We start from the raw sequence: 6,119 nt of genomic DNA on the forward strand, positions 1-6,119 counted from the left end.
GCCACTTCACGGACGCTTTTGGGCACTGACGAGCCTGTCTCTCTGGGTCCCGCGCTGAGAAGCCACAGGCGCCCTGCGCTCTCAGACGCTAACCCAGGGCGCACAGCTCAGCAGAGCTCGCCGAGGGCCCCCCAGCGTGTGGCATAAACAGGGAGGCTATTGTCAAATATAGCAAAGCAGTGTGGGTGTCTTCTGGGGGTTTTCATGTTTCACAGTCTAAATGTGGAAGACAGCTCAGTAAGAAGGCAGTGGCTCACATCGTATGAAGTTTATTGCTTTTTAAGAGAAAAAATTATTTGAAATAGACATAGAAAGTCTCCTGCTGCAACCTCTCATAAAATAACCAAGCCAGGCCACAGTCCTGGGTGTCTGTCAGAGGGGCGGACCCGAAAATCCCGGGGCGGGGGCCGATGGGAGCTGGACGGCAGCAAGATGGTGGCACGTCACCTCACAGGTCATTTCCAGTGACAAAGGGGAAACAGTCTGCTGGTGGAGGGTCGCCAGCACCCGGAACCCCCGTCAACCCCACATCACTGCCAGAGGAGCCACCACAGGCGAGGGGGGTGGAATGCCCAGTACCACCTGTGAGGTGTTCTTGCTAAATACAGACTCCAGAATCTCTAGTCAAGCCTTTGCAACTAACTTCCAGGAAGTGCAGGGTTAGGAGCAAGTTAAATGCACGGCGAGGAGGCCTCAGGTGGAACACCGAGTGTAGGACGTTGCAAGAGGCCACTAACCTGGTTTCTGAAAGTGACAGACATGATTTTAAAAATCAGGGTGGAGGGCTGGGACCCACACGAGACTCAGAGAGCAGAAGGCTATGTGTAGACCTTACTGGACGCAGATACAAACAGACCAGCTTTGAAAGACAGCGCTGGGGAGCTGGGGAACTTTGAGTGGATTTGGTGTTAGGTGACATTAAGAGTTATTGTGAGAATGGTCACATGATCATGTAAGAAAAACATCCAGTCTCTTTTCCAGAGATGTACTCTGCAACAGAGACGTGACCGGTCACCAGGTCACCAGAATCCTCTTTCAAACATTCCCCTAAAGAAAAGGTCATCTGTGGAAACACGGGGACATGCGAACAATCGCTAAGTTTAGGTGGAGGAGAACAGGATTCCACGCCACTCCACTCGACTTCTGCTGTTAGAAAGGTTTCATAATAAAGTTTTAAGCTATTTAATTATAGAAATTGCACATATAAACAGAATACGTTTTCACAGCTAGAAGTTCTCATCCCCTCCGCCCCCCGTCCTGAGCCCAGGCCCCTTCCCAGAAGTAACCACAGTTACCACTGGCCGCTCCACAGAGCTGGCTTTTCCCCTACTTCCCCCTGAGAGTGATCAAAGCACCTAGAACACGCTGGTGAGTGCATTTATGCACAAACAAATGAAAACGCATTGCGTGAGTCGCCCGGTCGCGGGCGAGGGTGGGGGGCAGGAGGGCTCTGAGGGACGTCCGAAGGGGTCACACGTAGCTGGGTTCATGGGCCATTTCAATTGCTTTAAACAGTATCTGACCTCAATTTAAACCAGCCTCTCTCCAAAACAGGTTCTCTTCGCATCACCCTGAGTAGTTTAAGAGACGCCAAGGGTATGAGGCACTAATTTCTTTTCAGTTACCCTGGTGCCAAGGACACGGACCCGTGGCCTGGCCACAGCAGGGGGTTGGCCTTTTGAAGCTTCGAGCTGCTAAAACCACAGGAAGTAAAACTTGGTCGCCAGTACACAGGTTTGGAACATGAAAGATACAATTATCATGCAGAAATATTATTATTTTCCTGAGAACTGGGGCATGAGAAAGAAGAAAAACTTTTTTTTAAGATGAGGGTTGTGGGAAAAAAACATCTTAAAAAAAACTGCTACCTTTTATTGGGAGCTTACTGTGTGCAAAGTACGTTTTATGTGTGTTATTCCAGTACCCTCACCCCAGCCACACACGTAGGCCCTGTCTCCCCCATTTCACAGATGACGAGACTGAGGCTGTTTGTCTGACTCCAAAGCACATATTCTTAGCGTCTCCTAAATTCTCTGCCTGAGCCACTTAACATGAACCTGCCAGGTGAAGTGAGGAAAGGGCCCAGGCGGGTCAGGCGCTATTTTAAAGGGCACCTCCAGCCCAGGACTTTAAGAAGGGCGTCCTGACCATAATCCAGGCCTGGCCAGAGCAGCCCCTGCCACCACCTCTCCTGCCAGCTGCCCAGTCTTTAGCCCTCAGGGTCCTGAGGACCAGGATCTGTTCCCCCTCAACCCCGCGATTCTCTACCCCACAGCCCCACGGAGGGCCTGGAGCTGCCTCGCACCCGGGTGTTGTCTGGGTCTAGATGCTCGTCTCTGCCTCAGAGGAAAGACCCCCAAACTCCTGCGTCCCCTGCTTTGGTGTTTAAAAGGCGTTCGTCTTTGCAGTTGTACTATTTTTAACACAATTCATGGCCTTTCCTTAAAGTTTCCAACTGGGTCTCCAGAAAGAAAAGAGACACTGGCCAGAGAGGCCAGGGCGGTGGGGCCGGCTGGACATGCAGACCCACGGCAGACAGAAAGGGGACAGGGGCCGCAGCAGCCGCAGGCAGCGAGGCAGAGCCCGGCTGGACCAGAGCCCAGGACCCGCTGTCTGTTCACCGCTTTCTCCCTCCCGGCGCGTGGAGACCCGAGGGCCCGCCGGGCACTGTTGCCCCCTGGTGGCCGCGGCGGGGGAGCAGGGCCTGGGGAAGCGGGGCAAGCTCCGTGCAGGCGGCGCTCAGACTCCGTCCTGCAGCCCCGCGGCCGGGATGGAGCGGCTGGAGAGGAAGGGGAGGAGGAAGACAGGAGGGGCAGGAGAAAGAAAAGAAGGAAGAGGTTAGGCGGGGAGGGGGCGGGGCGGGATCCTAAACTCTGCAGAGAGACCAGCGAGAACCGCCGGCCTGGAGGATGCTGGCACTCTCCTGCCTCACGCTCAGGAGTCTGAGCCCCGGTGATGGGTCAGCCCTGCCCTCCAAGCAGCTCTGACTCCTGTCCAGCCCCAGGGTTGGGGCGTCCTTCCCCGGAGAAGAGGTTGAGTGAAGCCCCCTGGCTTGACCCCCGAGTCGGGTGTCCGCACTTCACAGAGCTACTCACCAGCCTGCGGCCCAGCCTGCGCCCTCGGGAGGGTTCTGGCGACAGAGGCGGAGGCCCGGGTAGTGCCCCTCCTGAACCTGCCCCACCGCAGGATGTGGTCAGGAGAGGATGCAGGGCCTCCGCTCGAGTCACCCTGGAGTTTCCCAAGAGCTTCTGGCGAGGGCATCGGCACCTTCGGGCCTCAGAATCACCGCGCTCTGCCCTGGAGCAGGGGGAGGGGTTGGGCCAGGAGCCTCACCCACCGCTGGGCCCCAGGGCCAGAGGAGTCGAGGCCCAGGGACCAGGGCAGGGAAAGCCCCCTCCACTGGGGGGAGGCTGGTGTTCAGGGTGCAGACAGGCCACTGCCCAGACTGGAAGTCCATCTGCTGGCCCTTCAGCCAAAGGGAAGGAGAGGAGGTGACCAGACCGGGGCTTGGTGGTCTCTCCCGAGCTGCACCCTCCCTCCATTCCCTCTGCAGTGAGCCAGTCAGTTCCCAGAGGGGTTCAGCTTCTGCTCCCAGGACACCTGCTTCGAAGCCCAGTGTCTTCAGATGCTTGGGGCCTCCTGCCCAAGCCCATTCCAGCTCTGGGCTCCGTGAGGCTGCCGGACGTGGAGCAGCACCTCTCACGACAGCCCAAGGGACCTAGACATGTTTTGCCTGATTCGGTTGAATTTGTAATAAAGTAACCGAAGGTGTAACAATCAGATTTCACATGAAAAACCTGAATTTCCAGGTTTTGTTTTTAAAGTAGAAGCCCCCCACCCTAGAAAATAAACAAATAAAAATTAAAAAATAAATAAAATAGAAGCCTTTTTCTTGTGGCCACATTTGCAGTGACAGCCCCCTTGAGACAGAGCCTGAGTCTTAGGATCTGCCGTGGTCTCCGCCAGCCCCCCCATGCTCACCCCACGCACCGCGCACACTGAGGCCGGGTGGAGGCTGCCGTGACCGGGTTGGCATAAAGCCCAGAACTCTTGTGCCTTCACTTGCCCTGCCTGGTCCCTTTAAGTGTCTGAAGTTTCAACCACAGGTTAAGGCTGTGGAATCAGAAAGGTCTACCTTCCAATCCCACATTAGTCCCTGCTTATGTGCTTTTATCCCAATTATTTGCTTCTGCAGGCCTCAGTTTCCTTATCTGTAAAGAAGATAACAGTATTGCTACAAAGCTCAACCTACAAACTCAGTTTCGCAAGACACATGTTGCTTTCTTTTAAATCAGTTTGATTCTGTCCTGGGCCTGCTGGGATGGCAAAAAATTACATTTTCTCATGTAGAATTCTGGAAGGCTTAGGGGGCCCAGAAAGCAGGGCTTCTCTCTAGGGCTGCCATCCTAGTTGCTCTGGCCCCCAGGGGTCTCTTTAGGCGGGGCTCCTGCCTCCTGGATGCGTGTGATGCCGGAATCTGGGGCCGAAACCTGGGGCCCTGCTCCCCTCTCCCATCCCTGCTGAGGCCTTGCCCCTCCCGAGGCCACAGGAAGCGGTGCGGGATCCTGGCTGCCCAGGGCACCCACCATCTTCTCTCCCGTTCCTGGTCCACCTCACCTGTTTCCAGGTCCTCAAAAGCCACATCCCTGCCCTTGCCCCTCAGGACTGACCCCTGGCATTGTCTCAGTGGACTCTGGGCTGAGGCCTGCAGGAAGCCGCTGCCTCCCACCCAGAGGAATGGTAGGGGTGAGTGGGAGGGGGAAGGGATAGAAATCAATATTTCAATCAATTATTCAATTGGATGAAAAAGAATAATAATGCTTACCTTCAAAGGTACTTTATGCTCTGTCCACCCCTTAAGTGTTCCCAGAATTTCCTTCCTTGGTCCTATCTCCTTCTGCACACCCTTCTTGGGTGACCTCACCCAGTCCCTGAGCCTTAGCTCTGCTGTCACTCCCAAACCCTTCCTCCAGCCAGACACCCATGTCCTAAAGTGAACACACCTCACCCTGGACTCAAGCCAGAGACCCAGGAAGCACCTCCCCTTCCTCTCTGCCCTGTCTTCAGTCACTTTCAGAGCCAGGCCAGGTCTTCCTCCCAAATAACTCTTCATGCCTCTGCCCCCTCCCTCCCCTCCAGCCCTAATACCTCGTGAATTCAGGCTCTGTCACTGCTGGCCAGGATTACTGTCTCCTTGGTCCCCCTGTTTCTCAGCTCTCCCCTCTCCAATAGCTCACACACCCATGTGATCGAAAGGTGGGGTCTGCCCAAGTTGTTCCTGGATGCAGTCTTCATCATTCGATGGTTAATTTAATGTGTCGACTTGGTTAGGCCACAGTACCCAGTGTTTGGTCAAATGTTATTCCAGATGTTTCTGTGAAGGTTTGTTTGTGAGGGGTTTTTTTTTTTTTTTTGATGATGATGATGATGAAATTAACATTTAAATAAAGAGTAGACTCTGAGTGAAGGAGATAAACTTCCAGAATGTGAGTGGGCCACATCCAATCAGTTGAAGACCTGAATAAAAGAAAAAAAAACCCCACTGACTTCTAATAAAGATGGAATTCTACAAGCAGGCGGCCTTTGGACTCGGACTGCAACTTTTCCCTGGGTCTCCAGCCTGTGGACCTGTTAGCCTTTTGAATAGGGTGAACCAATTCCTGTCTCTCTATATATGTAGACACACACACATTCACACATACACAGAGCAGAGAGGGATCTCCTACTGGTTCTGTTTCCCCAGAGCAGCTCTTCAATTTCAGGATAAAAATCTTAGATCCTTAGCTAGCCCACAGGGCTCCTCAGCCACGTGAGCTCACCCAGCGCCTCTGGACAAATTGGAAAAAGCCACTGCCTCTAGGCACATGTGGCTCTGGCAGAAATCCACACGGCTTGGTGGGCGGAGCCCAGGTGAGCTTTCCCTCTTAGTTTGGTGCACAACCTGGACAACCACACAGGGCGGCTCTGCCTCCTGCCGGCCCCTGGCTGGCCGCTGCAGCCTCACCACTCTTCCTCTCCTAGCCCCACATTCCTCAGCTCCTGGAACCTCCTGAGCTCCTTCGCCACTTGGCCTTCGTATATCCGGTCACTGCTGCGTTGGGTTCCTCCTCACCGCCCTG

General features: G+C 54.4%; 1 long non-coding RNA gene across 1 annotated transcript; it reads right to left on the reverse strand.

The window, feature by feature from the left end:
* Positions 1–644: 644 nt before the first annotated feature.
* LOC116659307 lies at positions 645–5,307 on the reverse strand. Its single transcript, XR_004314626.1, has 3 exons — positions 5,149–5,307; positions 3,096–3,297; positions 645–2,779 (listed from the first exon to the last, which is right to left on the reverse strand). It is a non-coding gene; the product is annotated as an uncharacterized LOC116659307 (long non-coding RNA).
* Between the last annotated feature and the right edge of the window lie 812 nt (positions 5,308–6,119).

The sequence above is a fragment of the Camelus ferus genome, chromosome 23, assembly GCF_009834535.1.
Source record: "Camelus ferus isolate YT-003-E chromosome 23, BCGSAC_Cfer_1.0, whole genome shotgun sequence".
In the NCBI taxonomy this organism is placed as follows: Eukaryota; Metazoa; Chordata; class Mammalia; order Artiodactyla; family Camelidae; genus Camelus; species Camelus ferus.